Source organism: Cervus canadensis, chromosome 2, assembly GCF_019320065.1.
Source record: "Cervus canadensis isolate Bull #8, Minnesota chromosome 2, ASM1932006v1, whole genome shotgun sequence".
In the NCBI taxonomy this organism is placed as follows: Eukaryota; Metazoa; Chordata; class Mammalia; order Artiodactyla; family Cervidae; genus Cervus; species Cervus canadensis.
The window spans coordinates 99,425,771-99,449,730 of NC_057387.1; positions in this window are offsets into that span (position 1 = coordinate 99,425,771).

Sequence of the window (23,960 nt, forward strand, 5' to 3'; positions counted from 1 at the left end):
GCCTTGGCCACTGTGCCAACCCAGTGCTTAGGGATACATCTCACCTTTTCCAAATGTTTCCCCTGAAGCTCCCACTGCTCACCCAATCAAGGTGAGGGTAGCGGGGCACACTCCTCACTGCCCATCTCCCCCTGCCTCCCCCTCCTCACTCTTACTTCCCTTTATGTAGCATGGAAGTGGGTACTGAGGGTCACAGAACCAACTTGGGGGCACCAACATTGCAAGGCCCAAAGAGATCTACATCCCCATTTAAAATGTGGGAGTTCTGGGCACTAGTTACTCTCCAAGCACTCCAAGTACGTCATGTCCCATTGGGACAGCCTATTATGAAAGCAAGCCCCTGCTCGTCCAACTGGTTCTGACTCCTTCTTTGGCCACAACCCTGTCCTTGTCACCTACCCCAGGTCTGGCCCCAACCCTCTCCCTGTGGCAGGACCCTACAGCCTCATGTCCACTGTTGAGAAGCACATTCGCTCCAGCCATCCTGCAGTGCCTGGATGGAGACTGTGGCCCCAAGCAGGCTGGCTGCAGAGCCAGGCCTCAAACCCGGGTGCCGACTCACAGGCCAATGCTCCTTCCACCAGCTCAACCCTTGGCCTCCAGGAGGGATGAGCTGACTGATGGAGCGGCTGGGGCAGGGAAGAGTCCTTTTCCCCCTTGACAGCAGCAGTGGTTCCTACAAGAGCAAAGTTGGGAGTTTGAATCCTGGAGCTCCTACTTTCCAGCTGGCTGATTAGAGGCAAGCTGCCTCATATTTCTGCAACTCAGTTTTCCACCCTGTAAAATGGTTATGATAATACTGAACCCAGCGGGTTGCCAGGAAGGGTAAGGCAGATGAGGTCCTAGTCAAGCACCAGCACAAAGCAGGCTAGTCCCCTTAGGACTCCTCCCTTGCAGTCAGGACACCAGGGTTCTATTCCAAACCCAGAGACCAATTTTCTGGCAGAACTGGGTCTTGAAATTCCCATTTGTGTCCAGGAAAGAAAGGCCACAGAGTGCTGAGGCAGAGGTGGGAGTCTGAGGGGTTAAGGAGGTGACCCTGGAAGAGAGTCTTTAGCATTAGGGGTGGTAGGGGCACAGCTCAGATGGGAAGGGCTGTTCCTCCCACCCATCTGCTCCCAGACCCCTCCCACCAGAGATGGCATTCTAGCCCCTCCCCCAGCTCCAGCACAGATGGCAGGAAGGAAATGCCAAGGCATGGAGGTAGGGAGGGGCTGCCCAGCCCCCGGAGGCTCCAGCCCTTGCCAAGTTTCCCACAGGAGGAGGAAGCAAAAGCCCCCTCCCTCGCTATGGCACTGCCCTCCAAGAGCCACAGCCCACTGATGCCCTGGTGCCTTGTATCCCGTTGTCATGGTAACCAGGACTAGCTGACGTGCCGACAGGCAGACCAGGAGCCGCTGCCACATGAATCACTTGAACTTGATGTGACAGACACAGGCGGGTGGCCTGCACAGAGGCAGAGGGATGTGGTGCCCTGTGGGCAGGGACAGCTCAGGCAGAATCTCTCCAACTGTGACAGGTTTAGGGGCTCCAGAAGCTCACGAGACCCTAGAGGTCCCCACTGAAGGTGAGGCTGGCCCTTGAACCAGCCATGAGTTGCCTCCAAGCCCCTATTGCCTCATTTACAAAACTGGGAGAATAGATTGGATGATAAAGATCAAATAAAATAATGAGCAGGGATTTGCTTTGTAAATTCAAACCTGACACAAATGGATGTTTGGGAGAGCTTGAAGGCTCAGTTCTCACCCAGACTTGAGCTCCAGTCCCTCCTCTGCTATTTGCTGGTTCCATTCCAGCACCAACTTTCTATTCTGTACAATGGGGATAATAGTGCCTCCCCCACTGAATTCAACTCTTCACTTAGCCATTTAATATTTATCAACTCCATTTATGTGCCAAGCACCAAGTTAGGTCCTAGGGACACAAAAGTAAATGAGGCAGACCCATTTCCTGCCCTCACTGAGCTTGTGTTCTAATGGGAGAAGCAGACCCAAAACAAGTACACAGACCAACAAAATACCTCAGGTTGTGATGGGGCTCTGATGAACACAGACAAGGAACTGGGCTGCAGAGCAACTGGGCCAAGGGCTTATTTTAGGAAGGATGATCAGTACGGATTTTCTGAGAAGGTGACATCTCAGCTGAGACCTAAGTGATGAGCAAGGGCTGAACTCTTAAATGAAAAAGTTCCAGGCCAGGGACAGCAAAAGAAGAATCCTGAGATGTGGTTGAAGTACAGGAGGAGGACCACTGTGAAGACAGTGGGGCAGACAGGTTAAGTATGAACGATGATTTTATCCCAAATGCAACGAACAGTGAAGTCAAAGAACTTTGAGTAAAGAAGCACCGTGATTTGATTTCCATGTACATGCTACAAAAGCTCTAGCTTCCCAGTGGAGAATGGGCCTTCTGCAGCCAGCCCAGGAAGAAGCCCACCGCAGAAGTCCAGAGCACAGAAGAGGATGCTGTGACTCCACGGGTAATTACAGAGAAGGAGAGAAATAGGCATCTTCAAGAAAATTTTAGGAGATAGAAACTCCAGGACTTGTTTCTGGTCCATATAAGAGAGGTAATGGAAAGGAGAGAAAGAAAAATAACATGTGAGCCTCTGGTTTGAGTTTATGGGTTGTTTGCTGTTGTTCAATGGCTAAGTTATGTCTGACTCTTTGCAACCCCATGGACTGCAGCACACCAGGCCTCCCTTCTCCTTCACTATCTTCTGGAGTTTGCTAAAAGTCATGCCCATTGAGTCAATGATGTCATCTAACCATCTCATTCTCTGTCACCCCCTTCTCCTCCTGCCCTCAATCTTTCCCAGCATCAGGGTCTTTTCCAATGAGTCGCCTCTTCGCATCAGGTGTCCAAAGTGGGTGGTTAGCGGTATCAATTTCCAAAATCAGGAGAACTGATTAGTTTGTAGATCATCTGTAAAGACGGGGCTTATGTTCATGAGACAAGTCCAAGGAGCTGAAGTCCCCTTTCCAGGGCGGAAACCTTCAGGATGAGCCACTTTCCTCTCCACTGTTCCCAGGCAGTGCCTCAGCCTTTCTGGAAGAAGTGTTTGGAGAGGCTACATGGCCATGGCCCTCGGTGAGAACTCTGTTTTGAAAGTGACAGAAACATAACTCTGAATTTCATAGGCACAAAGGAGGATTTAGTGGCTTGCAGAATGGAAGGAATTAACCCATGGGAATGAACCAGAGAGCAGCTGGGCCTGCCCTCTTCTCTGCCTCTCCCCACATCCCAGCTCTTCCATCCCAACCACAAACCAACTTCTTCCCCAAGGCAGGAAGCACTGAATCCTCAGGATTTTTAACAAAGAGGAATCAACTTTTTAAAAAATTGTTTTTCTCTTCAATAGATCACCTTTGGTCTAAAAATATTAAGAAATATGACAATGAAGTTTGTGAATGAAACTACAACACAAATGGAGTAGTTTGTATACTACTCCAAAAGCACATTTAGTAAAAACTTTCACTCTTCTAAAAATGATTCACATACAAAAGTAGTAAAATTAGTCTAAAACAGGAAAAATATAATGTGAAAAAATTTGTAAAAGCATCCTCCCAATTTTTATATCCTGTAACTTCCAATGACTCTCATTCCCAGTTGAAAAACTTAGAGAATTTTAATTGGCTAGTGTTGAATTACATGCCACTATTGGGCCAATCAGCTATGCTGGGGCAGGGGGGAGGTTTCTATAAGAACATGAGAGCTCACACTATGTCCACAGGACAGCTCACACTATGTCCACAGCTCACACTAAGGAAGGGCTATGATGCCCAAGAGACAGAGATGAGTAGATGATGCTTTCAATGTCTTTTACATCGTATGGGTCAGCAGAATTCCAAGCCAGAGAGATGAAAGGGAACCATGAGAACAAGGAAAAATTTGCAAATTTTGGAGAACTGAGCAGTTGTTACTTGGAGTTCCAGGAAGGACAGCCAAAGAAATACCCACGCCCTCAAAGCTATCTACTGAGAGCAGAGGATAAAAATCATTGTCCTGATGGAGTTTGTCTGTGTGTGTGAGAAGCCAGAGGAGCAGTGTCCAGACTCAAACTGGTTGGGTAGGGTTCTAATGATGCACAACTGTAATGTGTGGTAAACCCTTATCTACCCCCCAGAGACTGGCGTTGCCAGTCAAAGAGCCTGCAGATGGAACCTGCATTGGCAAAGCAGACAAAAGTGGAAGGTAGTCAGTTGCCTTCTAGTGAGTGGGAGGCTCTCGAGCCCCTCACTAGCCATGCAGTCTTGGATAAGTTAGATTTCACATCTCTGAGCCTCAATTTGCTCTGATTTTAAATGGTGAATGTGCAAAAATTAAAATAAAGAAAGTGGTGAAAGTGTAAAATTAAATAATGTATAAAGGAAAGTGCCTCTCTCATACGGTCAAGTGAAGAGATGATGATATAATGCAAGGAAAATACCTGCTACAGAGCCTGGCACATAGTATGTGCTCAATAATATCATCTAATACTTTCATCACTGCTAAGAGGTGGTGTGTGAAGTGGGTAGGTCTGAGAGCTTTCCGTTAACTTTTTCAAAAATATTTATTTATTGCTGTGGGTGAGCTTTCTCTAGTTGAAACGAGCCTGGGCTACTCTCTAGTTGTGGTGTGCAGGCTTCTCATTGCAATGGCTTCTCTCATTGCAGATCAAGGACCCTAGGGTACACTGGCTTCAGTAGTTGTGGCCCATAGGCTTAGTTGCCTCAAGGCATATAGAATCTTCCCCGACCAGGAATTGAACCCCTGTCCCCTGCACTGGCAGACAGATTACCAGGGAAGTCCCTCCATTAACTTTTGAGTGCCTCCTAGGGGACAGTTTCAAAGCAGGAGGCTTTCATTTCTGGCATTGACTCCACTCCATGCAATTGTAATAGCAACTTTACTCTCTGATTTACCTGCTAAGTGCCAGGCACTCAGCTAGGTACTTTACCTCTATTATCTCATTTTTGAGCATTATCAGCAATGACTTGAGACAGTGTTATCAGTTAGCTTTTGCTGCATAATAAACCGCCCCCACACTCATAACTTGTAACAGCAACCCCTTACAAAGGTCATGATTCTATGGTTGGGACATTCAGCTGGGCTCTTATGGTCTTGCCTGGGCCTGCTCATACATCTGCAGTCAGCTGCTAGTTAAGTGGCTCCACTTCTGGGAGTTGCCTGGCTGTCATCTGGGTGATGGGGATGATTGAGCCATGTGTCTTTCTTCATCCAGCAAAGTAGACCAAGCTTTTTCACAGAGCAGCTGGGCAGGGTTCCAAGAGGACATATGAAAGTGTGCAAGATCTCTTGAGGCTTGGGCTCCAAACTGGCACTGGCGCTTCTACCACATTCAGTTGACCAGAGCAGGTCACAGGGACATACCAGATTCAAGCCGGTGGGGAGAAGCTTCAAGGTTAGATTGCATTGGGTGGGCTCAGAAAGGGGTGGAGAAATGTGGCTGATCTTGCAGTATCAGGCTTCCCTTGTGACTCAGCTGGTAAAGAATCCACCTGCAGTGCAGGAGACCTGAGTTCAATCCCTGGGTTGGGAAGATGTCCTGGAGAAGGGAAAAGCTACCCACTCCAGTATTCTGGCCTGAAGAATTCCAAGGACTGTTTAGTCCATGGGGGCGCAAAGAGCCGACACAACTGAGCAACTTTCACTTTCCTTCCTTTGCAGTATACCACTGGTATAATACCAGATAGGCACTGGTATTACTGCCATTTCACACGTGAGAAAATTGAGACTCAAAAGGGTAAAAATGTCTTGCCCCAGTGATGCTGCTAGTAAGCATGGCAGAAGCAGGATTTGAACTTGGGGCGGGGGGAATCTCCACACTCAACTGCACTGTGACATGCAAACTCCATTCTCTCAAGGGAAGGGCCCTTGTCTGGCACAGTCCACAAGGGCCCAATCTAACAGGCACCAGAGGACTTGACTGAGATGAAGGCGGGGCGGGAGCAAATAAAGAGTTGAATTGGAAGAAGGACAGGAGCAGGGGATTCAGACAGAGCCTGTGGCCATGACAAGGATGCCAGCTTGGCAACATGGACTTCAGCCTGCCTCCTGAAGCCACAGAACTGGACAGGCCAGGCCAGGGCTGACCTTCTTCCAGGCAGAAACCCTGCCCGCACCTCATGCTGACAGTGCCCTGCGGTGAGCCTGCGGTGAGGGAGCTGCCTTTGCTGCCTGCTACCGAGGTCCCAGACCATGGGTGGTGAGAGTGCCGGCCGGAAGATCAAAAAAGAGTCACAGGTGAAAGCGGAGATCTGTCCTCCTGGGAGCACTCCGAGCACTCGGAGCTGGTCTGTGTCTGTGCCGAGGCGAGCAGAGGGGCACCGGGCTGGCCGTGAGGCGCCCCCACCACCACCTCCCCTGTGACCGGCCCCTCCCCCACAGAGAAACCCATGCCAGGAGCACAGCTGTGCCCAGCCAAGCCGCCGGGTGCCAAGCCGGGCCTGGCGGGCTCCCTCTCATCTGTCTCTCTTTAGCAGGAACAAATGGGAATGAGGGAATCAATTAACAAGGCTCCTTAGCCAAATGACTGCTGCTCCCTCCTTCCCCAGCCTGTTAACCCTTCGCTGCCAGGGCCGGGAAGGGCTGCCCCGGCTGGCCGACCGCACTCAGCCCTGAGGCCCCCAGCTGGATGCCGGGCTCCTGCCTTGTCTGTGCCAAGTGCTAGCAGCAGCTGCCAAGCTGAGCAACCAGAGCCAGAAACACAGACACCTCCATTCAACCTCGGTGGAATCTGGGGTCAGGCTCAAAGGATCCTCAGGGCTTCTGGCCTGGCCCGCCCTTTTCTCTCCAGAGACCTGGGCCCCCCTCCTGAATCAAACACCACTGAGAAGAAGGTTCAGGCCGGGAGGGTGAGTCACAGCCAAACCTCCCCTGGGGCCCCCACTGGATCTAGGAAAGGGTAGGGGCCCAGGGGACAGGGCAGGATGCCTTGGGCCACACTCAGGAAGCCCTGATATCTTGAACATCAGAAGCAAGTCAGTCTAAGAATTCTCTCCAGGGAATTTGGATAGGCAACCTTGGGAGCCTGGTGGTCAGGATTCCTGGGTTCAAGTTCCGGCTTAACAGCTGACATGGGGTCTGATGATATTTTGAATGATTAATCAATAGGCCACTTTTTCTCCCGCCCACTCTCACCAAATGTCTTTACTTATCCTCTGAGGGTCTTTCGTCTTTCACCATTCCCACTGCTCTCTTCCCCACCCCACCCTCACCCGCCAGCCCCGCCTCAGCAGTCAGGCTTTGGTTTGAGCCGCTGCATTACCCGATTCAGGACTGCCCTGCATAGCCTGATCCACCACATGCGGTGGCACTGGGGTCACAGAGAAACAGGTGTGTGCTCCTGGCCTTTTTTATATTCAAAGACACTCAGGTTCTAAGTTCAGACCAAAAAACTCAGATGCGGCTCACATGGAGAGAGCCACCCACACCCACCCCCTGGATTGGACAAAAGACTCTAAAGGCTGGAAGAGGGTGGCGAAAGGGACCAGAGAGGACAAGTCAGCAGGGAGGACTGCCTACCCAGCCCTGACACTGGAGAGTGAGCTCTGGGCCCAGCAAGGCCTGAGACACATTCATCCATCCATTCATTCCTTTCACAAATGGACAGTGACTGCTTTCTGTATGCCAGACACTGTTCTGGGCACAGTGGACGAGTGACAAGGACCCTGGCCTTGGGCAGAGTGAGGCTGAGGACATGAGAGTCACTCAGTGATGGCCCTCAGCCATTTATCCAGCAACTGTCCAGCAGAAGGGAGGCTGTTGGTGCCCTGAGTTTTGCCTCAACAGCCCCCTAGGTCAACCAATGGGCAAGGCACCATCCTGCCTTCTATCCCCAGGACACTTGTGAGCCACCTGGGTGGAGATGGACCCTAGACAACTTGTGAGCCCCCTGGGTGAAGATGAGTGGACCCTAGACAAGCAGGGGATGATGGAGGAAGGCAGGAGAGGCCTGAGAGGAGGCTGCCAGCAATCAAGGTCATGCTGAAGCCACAGGGCTGCCAACCTCCCTGCCCCTAACACATTGGTCAGCCTCCCTTCTTTCTAAAACTTACCTTGGGCCCAAGTTCAAAACTCCAGACAGCACTCCGATTGGCCCATGTGAATCAGAAGTCCATCACTAACCCAATCAGCGATGCCCAGGAAGAAGTAGGGATCTATAAACAATGGCAGCTCCCATTCCCAGAGCAGGGTGAGCATGGGCGGGAAATGGTTCCCTGAAGACAAAACCACCGAAGTCCACAATGCTGACCTTGGTTGGGCAGGTGCATATAGGTTGAGCCTCACTTTTCTGACCTGTAAAATGAAGCTACTGAGAGTGCCAGCCTCACTGGGCTGTCTTGAGGATTAAAGGAACCCATTCAGGCAAGAGTGCTTTGCACACAGGTAGAGAAGGAATGCGAGTCAATTCTCTGGCCTCGGTCACTCCCCTCTCTAAAACGGGTGAGTGTCCTGATTCATCTCCCCAGCCCTGACGTCCCAGGATCCCACAGCCCCGAGCCTCCATGACAGACATGAGGGATCACAGACCGTCCTCTCAGAGGTCAAGATCCCCTTCTGTTCCTCAGGACTGGGAAAATCCTCTGCCTGCTCTTCACCTTCCCCACTTCCCCTAGCCCCTGTGACTGTCCCCCCACTCCCCCCAAACCCTCTGAGTCTCTGCCTGGAGAAGAGGATGTGCCGCTGTGCAGAGCTTGAACTAGAGTTCAGATCCCAGTTCCGCTGCTGTCTTCAAGCCTGGGCGATCCTGGTCATGCTCCTTCACCCCTCAGTGCCTCCGCTTCCTCATCTGTAACAGAGGGCTTGATCACAATAGGCGCTCCCCCGTGGGGGTGCTGCTTCTGTGTCCGGCCCTATGCACTTGTGCTAAGTCACTTCAGTCAGGTCCAACTCTGCTACCCTATGGACCGTAGCCTGCCAGGCTTCTCTATCCGTGGAGTTCTCCAGGCAAGATCACTGGAGTGGGTTGCCATGCCCTCCTCCAAGGGATCTTCCCAACCCAGGGATCTTCTCAACCCAGGGATCAAAGCAGCGTCTCTTATGTCCGCTAGCATCACCTGGGAAGCCCGTAGAGCCCTATAAGTATCTGCTATTCAGGTTCTCATCTCTGCTGGTTCCCGGACCACCCCACTGGGAAGTAGCTTGGATGGTAAGAGTGAGCCAAGCACTGGGGACAGAGGGGTGCCCCAGACTGACTGCTGCCACCCTGGTCTCCTTGAGTTCCCCACCTGGTGGAGGCAGACACATCAGCAGGCAATCTCAGTTCAGGGAGACCAGGGCCACTCTCTAGGGAAGCCCGGGGTGGAGGGGAAGTGTGCGCAGGATTGGCCCAACCCAAGGAGGGAAACCAAGGCCTGCTGTTGGGGCAGGTGACAACTGGAAGCTAGTACAAGTGGGCTGGGTGAAGGGGGGTTCGGGGTAGGGGTCCAAGCAGAGGGGGCAACTGTATAAGAAACTCAGCCATGAGGGCGGGCCAGGAGTCTGCAGACTGCAGAGCCGCAGGGCCTGCCTCCCGCAGGACTGTGTGTCTGGGTGTGACTTCGTGTAACTGACTGGGGCTGTGTGTGTATGTGTGTGGCTGTGTGGTGGATGGTGTGTTTGGGGATTTGTTTCTGTGAGGGACCATGTGTGACCGTGTGAAATAGTGTGTTTTGAAGAGGGCGGAGCTCGGCATGCCTATCTGAGATGGTTTAGGGGTTGATCACTGTGGCTGAAGGTGTATGTGTGTGACTTGTGTGTCCATGGGTGTCCCTAAGCTGTAGATAAGTAGGCGGCTGACTGTGAGCAGGAGTATCTGCATGTGTGGTATGTATAGGTAGTTACGTGTAAGTTGCATGTGTGCATCTACATTTGTGTAGATGTGTGTGTGTGTGTGTGTGTGTGTGTGTGTGTGTGTGTGTGTAGACATATGTGTACTGCTGTCTGTGGAGTCCAGGGCAATGAGAGCTGCTCCTCTTTCTTCCAGCCGGGCAGCACAAGACACGCGCGCAGGCACACACACACACACACACACACACACACACACACACCCCCGCTCACGGGGCTGGGAGGGGTGGCTGCCCGTGGCTGCCACAGCCAGTCAGAACTTGCTAATTTGCATGTTAATGAAGCTCGGGAGCTCTCCAGCTCGAGACTGACAGGAGCCCCCAGCGCCCCCCCACATCCTTCCCTGACGGGCCTGGGAGGAGGGGAGTGGGGAGGGCTGAGAACCGGCGGAGGGAAGAAGAGGGGGAGGAGGCTCTCACTGAAGCTTCCCTTTCTCTCTCCCTTTCTCTCTCTCCCACCCCTGTGCTGGCCCCAGGCCTTACCACGTGTCTGCCTGCCCCTCAGCCCCCCTGCACTCTCCCTCCTGGCCCAGCCTAGGGAGAGGGGCTGGGGCAAGGCCCCCGGGGCAATGGCAGAGGAGGCTGCCAAGGTTCCCTGGGAGGCGAGGCTGGGTTGCCTACCCCTGCCTCTCAGGGAGCACCCAGCAAATCACCCATAGGCACCCACCCAGGAGCAGATACCCTGGGATGGGACATCTGAGAGTGGGTGCATGCCAATACAGCCAACAGGCGCCCATCCTGTCCCCACCCCCAGCAAGCTTCAGTGTGACCAAGGCACCCCCAGAAAAAGGGCCAGTCCATGTGAGATCAGAGCTCCTGCCCAGGAAGGGAGAGAGGAAGACGGGGCAGGGGTGTCGGGTAGGGATGGGTATGAGGACTCTGGAGATAAGATGTGGGGGTGGAGGGACGGGGTACACATGGAGGGTGCCTTCCTCCCCCCAGGGCTGTGCTCTCAGGGGAGGAAGGCTGGGTGGGGTGGTGGGTAGGAGATGGGAGCCCTCACAGCTTTGATCAACAGGTCAGCCCTGGTTGCACGGCTGCCTCCTGCTCAGTCTGTCCCCTACCACATTCTTGTCTGGTCCCAGTCCTTCACCCCTCCCATCCCCCTACCACTCCTGCCCCATCCCCTCCTTCCTTTCTTAATCAGCCACATCCCACAGGAGGCTGAGCTCTCTGGGGAGCCCTTGGCAGCCGCCTCCTAGAAACACTGTCTGGTTTTGTCTCAGAGGTGTGTCCCCTGCCTTGGCAGAGAGCTGGTCTGGGCTGGGGGTCCTGGCTCCTGCCCCCTCAGCCTGGCTCCCAATGGGCATTTTCTCCTTCCTCTGCCTTCCCTTCCCCCACATTGCTCTGGGCACTGAGTCTGGCTCCCTGCCCCTCTGTCTCTCCCTGAGCCCAGGTCTCTGTCTCTCTCTCCTTTTCCCCAGATGCTCAAATATCCATCTTCTCTCCCCACCCCCAGTCTCTCTCTCTGCCTTGCCCTGTAGGTCTCTAAGCACCCACCCCTGCCGCTCCTCCCATCTGCCCCTGTCCCCCACCCCCTGGTGGCGGGCCTGGCCCCCAGGTGTGTCTCTGCCAGAGAAGGGCGGCAGAGAGGTGAGGCCCCCTCAGGCCATGAATCTCTGCAGGTGAGAGGGGAGCTGGGCAGTTGCTGGTGTTAATTGCAGGGAGGATGTCTGGCAGAAATAAGGTGCTTTTTCTGCTTCAGTGACGACTGTTACAATCAAATTGTCCACAGACAATTAGCGGAGTGGGAGAAATAAGAATTAGATTTCTAATTATTTTCCCAGTAAAAGCCGCCCCGGACCCCGTGGGTGAGGGGGAAGGGCTTCTCGGTAGAGCCAACAGGCTCTTTTGTAGGCCCCACTCCCTGGGGTGGGGGAGCCTCACGGGAGCTCCCCGGGGCACGCAGGAAGGGGCTGGAAGGGGCAGAGACTCCGGACACTTGGATCTCAGAACCAGCCGCCAGGGGACTTCCTGGCACTTCTCGCTTTTTGAGCCTTAGTTTTCTCATTCCAGAATGGGGGAATAACCGTTCCTAAGTAGCAGAATTGTTGTGAGGAGTCAAGGAGGTGAAGCAGCCCCCAGTACAACTCACAACTCACACAGGCCTCTGTGGACTTGCAAGCTCACACACTCACACACTGGAGAGGTCTCTCCTTGCACCCTCTCTGCTGCTCTGGGTCTGAGTGTGATACAGGGCGGGGACTCAGGGAAAGGGGGTCTGAACCCAAGTAGAGCCTCACTCAACAGCGTGTGTCTCCCTGATCTGTGAGCCTCCATCTCCACATCTCTCAAATGAGGTTACAAATGGTGCCTCGTGCCTGGGCTGAAATGAAGGTTCAGTGACACCCACGTTGGGGGTGAGCCTCAGACCTGGCCCCACGCCAGGTGCTCAGTAAAGTGAAAGTACTATCCAAGGGGGCCAGCCCGGGCCTGCAGGGCTGGACACAGTGCTCTGTGCAGAGTGTTCCGGGCCCACCAGACCCAACCTTCCTCTGGGGCCTAGTCACTCAGAGAAGTGAACAGAAAACCAAGCGGAGAAGGACACACCCTACGGATCAGATAGTTCTGGGTTGTGCCTGGGCTATGCCCTTTCTAGCTAGTCAGGCAGTGTCTACATCCCCTCTCTGAACCTCAGTTTTCTCTTCTGTAAAGTGGGACGACAGCAGTGGCTTCCTCTAGGAGTTGTTCTGAGGCTGTGACATTAATTTGCTCCTGGTAGGTGCTTTAGTAGCGGGAGGGGCTATAGGCACAATCGCCCTGACTAGAACACCATCCCCCACCCCCCACTCTTGTCCTGCACAGAATCAGGGACCAAGGGCGGGAGCCTCTGGGTTGCCCTGGGCCTTTAGGACCTACCCCCCATGGAGCAGAGGGAACACCCAGCTCACTAATGTCCTCAGGGCCCAGGCAAGGTGACAGTCAACACACCTGCGCACAGAAGGGCCCATGCAGGTGCCACACCTGATCACACTCTTGCCATCATGCTTGTACGGGCATCTCACATGCTCACACACACACATATACCCTTCCTGGTATGGCCAGAATGTCCCCATGTGAACCGAGCTGGGGGAGGCAGCTGCAGGCCAGCTGTGGGGTCTGGAGTGGGTGAGGGGAGCTGCTTGGAGACCCAGCTGGGAGTGGGGCAGGAGGGCTTCTCAGCTGTCTCTTGGCTCAGGCCCCCTTCCTTCCTCTGGGGCCAGCTGGCACAGCTGGGCAGGGTGGAGGTCACCTGCCTGGAGGTGCCCAGAGCCTCTACCTGTATCTTTCCCCCTCCCCCTGCCCTTCATTCAGCAACAATGCCTGGGACCCCGCCCACCTTCTGCGCCTTCTCCCCGCTCCCTTTCCGTCTCTCTGTCTCTGTCTCTCTGACTCCCTCTGTCTCTCCCTGGGTCCCTGGATTTTGTCTCTCTGGGCCTGGGTCTCCCCGCCCCGGTGCTGGGCTATGTAAACGTGGTATTTCCCGTGTCTCATCAGCAGGACTGCCTGCTTGGCTCACATTTAATTTGATCCGTGGCGGCGCCTCTGCGGAGCCACTCATCAAAGCGGGAAGACAATTAGGTGAATGTCAGGGTGGCCTAGGCCCCACGGGGTGACCAGGGCCTGGGGCTGGGGCCATGAAGGGTGAGGGGCTGGGGCCTGGCTGCCACCTTCATCTCCCTCGGGGCCTGTCCATACTTGGGCCAACATCTGCGGGCTGGCCAGCTGCCTGGACAGCCTCTGTGAGGACCAAGCTTCTCTCTGCCCAGGACCTGCAGCCCCGAGGAACTGAGGGGCATGGCTGGTGCTCCTGGACTTGACAGAACCCCCTCCCCATCACCAAAGGGAGGTAGCTGTGTGGCTACAGTCAGGTGGACTCCTGGGCTGGGCCCTCATCAGGTCTGGTAGAGGGTCCGAGCTCTGAGCTAGCTCAGAGTCCCCTGAGAAGGGAATACATTCTTTCCGCTGGCCCCGCCTGGCGCGCCCATGCTGGCTCCAAGCCAGCGGTCCTCTCCTGAGCCTCAGCCTGGCCTTTTATCCTCCCTGCTCTGTGTTGCTTCCTCTCTTTCTGTCTTTCTTTCTCTGGCTGTTTTTGTGTCTCTTCCCTCTCTCTACCTCTTTCCTTAGTCTCATTCCTTTATTCCCAGCCTCTCCTTTTCTGTATCTTATACCACACCCACCCACCCCCATCGTGTCCTTGGTCTCCTGGGACCCTCTAGCCTCAGCTACTCATCTGTAATTCCTCATCCCTGTCCCTGGCTGATCCTGCCCCACCAGGCCACCTGAGGCTGACCTGGTAGGTAAATTCTAACTCCCTGCCCCAGCCTGACTTCCTCCCCACTGCCCCCCACCCTCAGGGATCCCTGAATCTCTAACATCTCCCTCCCTACTAGCTTCTTCATGTTAGCTGTCAACACATTCAAATCTCTCCCTTTTAAAAAATGATAATAATAATAAAATGCATTTTAAAGAGATACTCTCCCGATGACCCCACTGCTTCTACCACAGCTCCTCTCTCTCCTCGCCCTCTAGGGAAGCTTCTGGGAGAGCAATCTACTCTTGCTTCTTGACCCCCTCCAAGCTGGCTTTGGTACCTCCCCTCAAGCCCTAGAAACAGTTCTCAGGAAGATCACCAGCAACCTTCTCATCATCGGATGCCCGGACAGTGTCAGAACAATTGACTTCTCCTCTCTTCTTGACTCTCCCTTATTCCCAAGATGCCTCCGAGCTTTGCCTCCACCCCTTTGGCCTGTCCCTTCTTGGATCCCACCTCTGCCCTGGCCTCACATCTGCCCTCCAGAGCTGTCCCAGGTCCTCTTCTCCGTTCATCCTTCACACAAGCCCTTAAGTAATTTAATCCATGCCCTGCTCCCCCGACCCAGGCTTCAGTCATGTGTGTGTCTGCACCTCTAGCCTTCTGCTCTAGCCCAGCTCTTTCTCCTGTGCTTAGGACGCAACTATTCACTGCCTCCTGGCCCCTCCCTGCATGATCCATGGCCCTCCCGAACCCAGAGCAGCCCAAACCCTGACCTTTCAACCGTGTTTCTCCTTTTGGGTTCCCCAATTGGATGACTGGCACTTTCATCTCCCAGTTTCCCAAATCAGAAACCTGGAGGGCAAACCAGAGCCCTTTTCCCCCACCACTTTTACACAGCAGGTGATAACAGATGACAGAGTCTGCCTCCAAAATATTTCTCTTCTATAAGGCCCTGAAAGTCCACACTCACTTTCCCCATCCTCCCTAGGCAGACCTGCTCAAGCCAAGATGTTCTCATTGTTCCCTTGGAGGCATCTTAACGCTTTTCCACCTGCAGGTGTTTACTACTCTTTATCCCCACATGGAATGCCCACTTTCTCTTCTTTGCTTAACCCATGCCAAATCCATCTTGCCCCTCTTCTTAACAGACTAGCTCTAGCCCCCTGCAAGGAAGTCTCTTTCCTCTGCCCCAGCTAGCAGAAGCTTCTCCCACCCTAAGCTCCTGAACCCTTCTTGTCTGGTGCCTGGACACACAGGATCATCTCCACTCTTCCTCCCACATACATGGTCTCCTGCATTTCCCAGGCTCCTTGGTAAGTGGGCCATGTGACTGCTCCTGGCCAATGAGCTATAGATAAAGGTGAAATGGTCACTTCCCGGCCAAAGCATACAAGAGCTAGTGTGCAATCTTCTAGCTGCTACAGCAACCAACCTCTTTTGAAATGGTAGAGCCTCAAGATCAAAGCAGCATGGACAGCTGAGTCCCCTAATGAAGGACAACAGCCCTCAGACACCTGGTCCTGCAGCAGAGTTTGTATAAGCAAGAAATAAACTTCTGTTGTGTTCATCCACTGTGATTGAGATGTTGTTGGTTACCGCAGCATAGCCTTTCCTATCCTGACTAATATAGCCCTTTTGGAGTGTTATTTTCCCATCTCTTGTCTGAGGATAACCTTCTGCTCCTTACAAGGTGGTAGTGAGAATTAAAGGATTAAAACATCCGCATTCAGCTTCTGAGTGCCTGCTGCATGTCAGACTCAGTGTTAAGTACCTGACTATGAGATCTCCTAGCTGGAAAAGCATTATGAACTGAATGTTTGTGTCCCGCCCCCGCCCCCCAAATTCATATATTGAGACCCACTACTATGGTGTTTGAAGGTGGTGGGCTTTTGGGAGATAATTAGGTTGATATGCGGTCATAAGGGTGGAACCCTCCATGATAGTGTCCTCATGAGAAAAGGAAACCTTAAGGAAGCCATTGAAAGCCAGGAAGTGTTCTCACCAAAAATCAAATTTGTAAGCACCTTGATCTTGGACTTCCCAGCCTCCAGATGTGTGAGAAATAAATGTTTGTTGTTTGAGACACCCAGTCTATGGTATTTTGTTACAGCAGCCCAAGCAGACTAAGACAGCAGGGCTCCATTTATCAGAGAGAAAGAAGATAGCTACATTCAGCTGCTCAGGTTGGGTACTGAACAATCCCAGCGGGGAGGGGCACTGGCAAAGATGATAATGTGGAAGTCACTCCCTGGAGCTGTGAACTGTAGTAACCCTGTTGTACTCCTAGTTACAGTGTTGTTTTAAATCACCGATAAACATTGACACTAATTTTGTAGTTATAAAGAGGAAGAATTGGGGGTGGGGAGGGGGCTTGAAAAAGGCACAGGAGAAACAGCAACAATGCTTATAATTTCATAGTATTAAAAAAAAATAATAATGTCAGGAAAATTTCACATCATGCTGCTATGTGCCAGGTACTACTCCAAGCCTTTCATTTACATTTATTCATTCATTTCTCACAGCAGCCCTATGAGATAAACATCATCATCCTCCATCTTACAGATGAGGAAATTGAGTCAGAGATAAATTACCCAACAGCATGTGGCTTATAAATAGCAAAGCTAGGATTTGAACTGGGGCTTCCAAAGTGGTGCTAGTGGTAAAGAACCCGCCTGCCAATGCAGGAGACATAAAAGACGTGGGTTCAATCCCTGGGTCGGGAAGATCCCCTGGAGGAGGGCATGGCAACCCACTCCAGTATTCTTGCCTGGAGAATCCCATGGACAGAGGAGCTTGGTGGGCTGCAGTCCATTGGGTCACAGAGTTGGACATGACTGCTAAGTGACTTAACACACATCCACAGGATTTGAATTGGGGCATTTTGGTTTCAGAATTGCTCTTAAGCCCTCTCCTGTTTGGGCTCCTAAAATGAGGATAATGTGCAATCCCTTTCCCACCTAGGACCTGGCCTGGATTTGAGTTTCCAGGGTTAGGATGAGGGCAAACGGTAAAGAAACTGATTTTATGGGGGTGTTTGAGAAGACATTTGCACAGTTCTCTGGGGCCCAGGGCAGAAGGCACAGAGCAGAGAAGGAACTCAGCCCCCTTCACCACTTCCATTCCTGTAACCCCCACTTCCTGCTACCTTGGCCTTGGTACAGACCCCAGAAGCACTGTGGCATCCAAAGGGCAGGGCATCTGAAATTTTCAGAGGCCACCCCTTTGGCCTGGCATTGATGGGAGGGGCAGAAAGGAAGATTCTCCACACATGTTGAAGGGTGGCAGATGGGCATAAATAGGAGTTTGGACAGGACAGTTCCGAGCCTGAATCCTTTGAGCATAATAATAAATGCAAATGTGACCTCTCACATTCTCAAAGGTCCTTCAGCTTGACATATCATGCTACAGACAGGAACTCATTTAATTCTTATATCAACCCATTTCACAGATGAAGAAACCAAGCATCAGAGAACTTGAATGCCCAGAGTCATTCGGACATTATGTAGCAGAGTCTGGCAGATCCAGGGTTCACACAATGTCCACATCTCCAGCTGCCCCCAGAAGTGCCAGTCCTCTTGAGAGAATTCCCCATGTCCCCAAGGATACCTCCTGCTGGGAACCAGGGTATCCAGGTCTCCTGCAGCCTGGCAGGGGTCTATCTACTAGGGTGAGCCTCTGCTTTCACCCGCCCACCCGTGTGCTAGGGACAGAAGGGGGACTTTATGTGCAATCTGCCTGACTCTCCAGAAAGCACTTAGGTTTACGATGTGCATGAAATTGATCGCCAGTTGGCGCGGCCCCCGCGCACTCAGTGCCAGCCCAGCGCTGGCAGGAGGCTGCCCCCCCACCCCCCTCTTTCAAGGAGCATCAAAGCCGCCTGCCAAGGCCCCTCGTGAGGGTCCTTCTCCACTAACAAGTGCTGAGTGGAGGGGGGAGCTGTGCCCAAAGACCTTTCCACAGCACACATACCCCCGCCCCACAGCAGTTAAATAGCTCCGTGTTTTATGCCAATTCCTGCCTCTCCTGCTTCCTCTCTAACGAGCTGATGCTTTCAAAGGCCCCACTAATTGGTGTTTGCACCTCACACACCATGACACTTTGATAGTCACTTAGGACATGGGTCCATCCATCACACCCTTGGTACAGAGGATGGTTCACCTCACTGCAGCAAGGTGCCCAGCCTGGGTGCTCCTGCTCCCGTGTGCACATGGGAAAGAGCCCGCGTGCCTTATTTTATATGTGGAGGACATGTCTGCACATATATGGGCACATGGGTATAAAAACTCGTTTGGAATATCTCTTGTGTATCTTCTTGCTTGTATGTCAGTGCACGTGCATGGGTGAACACTACCATCTGTGCATGTAGGAGTATGGACTGTGTGCGTGTACATTTCCTTGGGCATGTTTGTGTACCCACGTAATAGAGCTTGTATGTGTTTATGCATGCACTCGTATGCTTTGCATGTTCGTGTGTGGATATCTGCTTGCAGGCAGGCCGGTACATGTGAATTTTTGCAAGTTGACTAACTAACAAGGTACATGTTCACATATCCATGGGTGCACGGGTTTGCATGCCTAAGTGCAGGGGAGGGTAGACACGTGCATCTGTGTGTATGGAGGTAGGATGCAGGGATGAGGGAATCTCTGGTTGGGTGGTCTACAGGGCATGCATGTGTTTGGGCATACGCTGTGTGAAGGAAAGGTGTAATACAATAGTCAAGGGCCCACAGGCTTTGGGTTTGATACCTAGCTCTGCCATTTTCTAGCTGTGTGACTTTGCAATGACCACTGAACCTCTCTAATCACCAGTCTGCTCATCTGCAAAATGGAGATGATAAAAGCATCTATCTCATATTGCTGTTCTGAGAATCAAATGAGATAACACACGTAGAGGGCTAGTCCGATCTTCCCTCACTACTGGGGATACCCACAGTGTATAGACATACACACAACCCCGTCTGGCCTCAACATGGAGTTGACTGCCCAGGAGAGACCCTGCGGGCACTTGGGGAAAGAAATGGCCAGGCCCAGACCACATAGTAACAGTTACAACCTCTGAGATCTTAATCACATCCAAAGTGATTTCACACTTCTATTACCTACCTTTGACAGGTGGGAAACTGAGGTGCAGAAGTAGGTGGGAGTTGGTGGCAGAGCAGGAACTTGCTGTCAGAAGACAGCCTACAGCTGAGCTGCAGGAAGCTGGAACGTCCCTCATTTCCAAGGGAGAGGAGGTGGCTTCAGAAGGATGGAGTAACACACACATCCGTGCATGCTATGCACCAACACACGACTCAGAGCAAAGGGGTTTCCTTACCTGTCCCAGCCTGGGGTGCCTGCCTTGGGGGAGCATCCCTGCTGGGGACTCAGGCTGAGTACTGCCACCCCCAAGGTGCCCAGCCATGTCCCTTATGTAAACCCAGCTCTAGTTGTGTTTGATCTGTGTCATCTTCTCACCGAGACACTGAGGCACAGAGAGGGGAAGAAGCTTGCTCAAGGACACAGGGCAGAAAAGAACAGAAGCCCCCAGCAGGCAGGCCAGAGTTCCCATCTCTTGCTCTCCTCCTTCACCACACGGCCTTCACTGGCACCCACCAGGCTGGGGAATCAGGGGTCGGGGCAAAGTCCTTCCCGTGGGCAGGTCATAAGGCCTTCAAACCCACCTGGAGGTCAGCCCCTGGGTCCACGGTGTCCCCATTTTGCGGAACATGCCCTCTAGATCTGGGCTCCTGCAACCACTATGTATTACTTCCCCCCCCTCATATTTTGCAGGGTGATTTTTTATGCTACTTTTTAAATGTTAAAAACATGAAAACTTAAAAAAAAAAAAAATCACAACCAGTAGCAGCAGCAGCCCTCCTCCCTTGCCAGTCAACATTGCCTCTGTCATTAACGCTGCCTTCCCCCAGAGCCATCACCATCTCCAGCATCAATGACTGTGCCCCCACCACCAATTCCCACCCCTTACGCTGTGGTTACCCCCAGCCCTTCATTAGTGTCTCGGACTTGGCCCCAAAACCAAGCAGAAATGGTCTTCTGCCACCCTTTGCATTTCATTTCTCCTCCCACCCTCGGGGCTTATTCCAGGATCATCTGACCTGAAGCCTTTCCCAGATCTGTAACCCTCCCTGCTCCCCTGAGCCCCTGGCCTCGCCTGTCCTGCAGAAACTGCGGGCTGGGCTTTGGCCCGGAAGGCCTCACTGGGGGCTGGCAGCCAACAAGGGAGCCAGGAGGGGCAGGAGGGCCAAGCGGCCCGCTCCCCAGGCCTGGCGCCCCACCCACCCAGCCGGCGGCCTGTCTGCCTTCCTGAGCTCATTAACTGCAGGTCACCGTTCAGCAGGAAAGACAAGGCGTGGGTTCTGCGGGCGTTCATTAGCCGTGAGAGGAACAGTGTGTGTGAAATTAGCAGTCACCTGAGGACCTCGATAATTTCATAATTAGGAGGCCTAATGGCTCCAGCTCTGGATGCCAAATGACTTAACCCCTTGCCTGCTGGGTGCCTAACCCCCAGTCCAAGGCTGCAGTCCCCTCCCCTTGTGCCTCACTCCTGTTCATTTCTGCCACCACGATGCCAGCACCAGAGTTAGCACAAAGGGGCTGTGAGAGCAAAGTTGATGGAGCAAATGAATGAATGAATGAATGAAGCATCTGAATGGGAAAAGAGCTTCAGCCCCCACTGCAGGTGATCAAGGAAGGAATGACTCTCCATTTGTAGGCATAGATGTGTGGCTGTGCGCATGACTGTGTGTTTGTGTGCATGCACGCACGCCTGTGTGGGCATAAGGGCACACATGTGTGGATCTGTGCTGTCTGCTTCTAAGAACCTTGTGTGTGTCTGGGTGCACACTCACATCTGTGATACTCATGCTGCTGCCTCCTCTGCTCTGCAGGTGCTCTGTGATGAGGCCCCACGTGCCTCCTTGAAGGCAGCCTCCCTTGGCACCACCTAAATACTGGTGACTCCATAATTTCTACATGGGGCATTTGGTAGGAAAAGCAGGCCTCGGGAGCTTAACTTGAACCTGAATTTGCATAGCCAGTACACCATTTTTATTTAGACTGAATGTTCATTTGGGGGGCTGGTATTAATAAAGATGGGGAGCTAAAGCCATATCCTTTAGTATGGGGAGCTATCCTGACAGCCTCCAAAAGCCCCCAGCCTCTCTCAGCCTGCTCTTCTTCCTCCCAACCGTTCTGTGGCCCTGAAGAGGTGGGGGCTGAGGGGGAAGGCAGGTCACACTGGGGTCCAAAGGCTGGATCAGGCTCTCCTTAATCTGGGAGCCACTGATTCTGAGGTTCTGGTGACCCTGCCTCCCTCAGCAAACTGGGGAGTGGTGGTTGGGGAAGAGGTGAGTGTGGGGAAAGAGGAGGGGAATGAGAAGAGGAAGAAGAAGAAGAGGTGTGGGGAGACTAAGAAAGGGATGGAGAACAGAAGGGGAAGGGGGCAGAAAGGATGGGAAGTCCCAAGGAGGTGAGAGAGAAGAGAGGAGAGAGAAGAGAGGAGGGGAGGGGCGAGGAGGAGAGGCAAGGAGTCTGAGAGCATTATCAGCACTTAAAAAGCGAGCAGCTCAGTTCTTCTTTGGCACAAATAATGGCTTTTTATGAATAAATCATGTGTCAGACGCCTCCCAGGGAGTGGGCATGGAGGGGGGTGCATCTGCTGGGCTCCGAGGCTGGTGGGGAAGGGCCGGTTGCAGACCCCCTTTGCCGGTTGCTACAGGGGTACTGCCCGCTTTCTCCTCATGGGGCCCAGCAGGACAGAGCTGTCTCTGGAATTACCACTGGCCTGAGCCAGGAGGAGCTCAGCCCTTCCTCTGAAGTGGTCCCGCTGCTCCCCGCGCAGGAGTCCAACCCATCCCAGGGCTGGGAGTGTCCCTCTGCTCCTCTCCCCTCCCACCGCAGAGCCGCCCAGAAGACGCTCCTGGCAGGGGACACCAGCTCTCCTCCACCCGGAGAGAGGGGTGCGCCGAGACAGGCAGACACACCCAGAGAGGGAGGTGGGCAGCGCACACCACTCACACAGGCATGGTCTCTACCACCCGGGGCACACATGTGGGCACACTCGGAGATGGAAATACTCTCATTCCTACCACACACATACAAATGCTCAGACATGTGCACACTCAGATAGGGAGACCCCAACCATCACTCAGCCCACCCCCTCTCCAGCACACTTACACACACACACACATGGGCCCACACCGACAGATGCATATGGGGCTTCACGAACACACACAGACCTGCACACCACAGCAGCCGCCCACCCTCCATCAGCCTAGGGTGGGGGCAGTTTTGCAACCCATATGGAGCCCAGACCCAGCTGGGCTGTCCCTGAGTCTGGGTGTGGGGTGGGGCTGGGGCATCAGTCCCTGGAGAGAGCTCTGTGGTCCCCACCCAGCAAGGATGACACCTACCACACCCCACAGGGAGGTCCTGCCTCCCTGAACTGAGACCAGAACCAGTACAGGTTCTGCTGGCTCCGATCTCCTTTACTCTCTGCTCACAGCCACCGCCACAGTCAGTGGGGGGTGGGGGTGGGGCACAGGACAGCCTGGGCAGCTCTGCCCTTGCCAGGAGTTTGACCTCAGGGAATAATTCCAATTTCATATGCCCCTGAAAGCAAATCTAAGATAGGTGCTACTGCCCCATCTTCCAGACCTAGAAACTGAGGCTCCAAGAGTAAGCGCATTGGGCATTCCTTTCTAAGACCACGCCCTTTCACACACTCTAGGAGCCCACAGTGTCCTGGTCTCCCTTCTCTCCCTGTGCTGCTCCTACCCAGCCAGTGCATTTCTCTCCCTGTGCCAAGGTGTTCTGAGGTGTTCATCTGAGCAGTGAGCTCCTCCCACTCTGCACCATCCCCCAAGCCACTCCCAACATCTCTGTGACAGCCTCCATGGTCTTGCTTCTCTGACCTCCCTGTCCAGCCCACACCTTCCCAGCTGGACATCACGGGGTCACCATGTTGCCCAATGTCAGGGAATGCCATTCACACAGTACATACATTCCCAAACATCCCCCCCAAATCTCAAGGGGTCCCATAGGACGCACTGAAAAGTCAGCCCACGAGGCTGAGCGCACCGTCTTCCCCAGGACTCTTCCTGCGTCAGAGTTCTCAGGGGAAGAGCCCTGTCTGCCCAAGTGCCCAACCAGAATCGGGCATCATTTGATCCTCATTCCCTATGTCCAACCCACAACCAAGTCTCAATGACTCGAGAGCCGAAATACATGTGTGAAATTATCCTTTCCCCTCCAGCCCCACTGCCCTCCCCGGTTCCTCCTGGTGTGAGTCACCACCAGCACCTCTGGCCTGGCCACTGGCCCTCTCCTATTGTTGCCCCTTCTGGTCCACTTGCCTCCCCATCTTTGGTCATCTTTCTATTTCTGAGCTCTGGCCATGCTAAATTGCTTTTTGTTCTGGAACCCAAATGATCTCTTGACTCTGGATCTCTGATCAAGCCATTCCCTCTGTCTGAATTCTTTCCTTTCCCAGTGACAACTCACCCTTTAAGGCCTGACTGAGACAGCACCCCCTTCAGGCACTTTCCCTGAGTCCTCAAGCCCAAGATGCGTGCAGCTGTGTCGTTCGATTCTCCTCCATTCATTACATCGCTGATCTAAAATTGCCCATTAACTCATCTCTGTCCCCCTCAAACCTCTAAGTTCCTTCAGAGCAGAGATTGTGCCTATGCTGCTCTCTATGGCAGCCCCAGTGATTGGTATAAGACCTGGCACATAGCAGGTGCTCACTAAATCTCCCATGGATGAATGAATGGATGAGTGGGCACAGGATCTGTGCTGCCACTTTACATATCTCTTCTCATTTACTGCTCACGAGGTGTGCCAGCCAGGAAAGCAAGGTTACAGAGGTTGAAAACTTGCCCAAGGTCACA